The following is a 629-nucleotide window of genomic DNA, read 5'->3' on the forward strand; positions in this document are numbered from 1 at the left end:
GAGTTCGATTCCAGGCAGTGACCTGAATAATAATAATAATAATAATAATAATAATAATAATAATAATAATAATAATAATAATAATAATAATAGTAACAGCAACAACAACAACAATATCGAAAAATACCTTAGGAATGAGAACCCAGGTTTGAAATTTCCCCAAGACACCTGATGAAACCCAAAACGTTGTGTTAACCTCAAACAAGATGAGGGGCCAAATATCCGACATATCTAAATAATGTAAGTAATTCCTCATCTCTTAGATACAGAACTGTATAATCACTGCATTGCGACAGATGCAAATGGCAAGCTAAATTAATACCTTATTAATGACGAAAACATAAATTTATTGAGGCGTTCCTTTACAATTGATTATTGTCCTAGAGCAGGTTTCGTACAGAAATCGTGATTGCTAGATCCAGTGATTGCTAGGTGTTATTGATGGTGCATTTCTGAACCAAATCAACCATTACTGTACATATTATATGTATATACAATCACGAAAATCCAAGCCATGTAAGTAACATATATTTTAAATTCATAGTCGATATAGTAGTACATTAATAGTATATATATACATACATACATACACACACACACACACACACACACACACACACACACACACA

This window comes from Octopus bimaculoides, chromosome 2, assembly GCF_001194135.2.
Source record: "Octopus bimaculoides isolate UCB-OBI-ISO-001 chromosome 2, ASM119413v2, whole genome shotgun sequence".
In the NCBI taxonomy this organism is placed as follows: domain Eukaryota; kingdom Metazoa; phylum Mollusca; class Cephalopoda; order Octopoda; family Octopodidae; genus Octopus; species Octopus bimaculoides.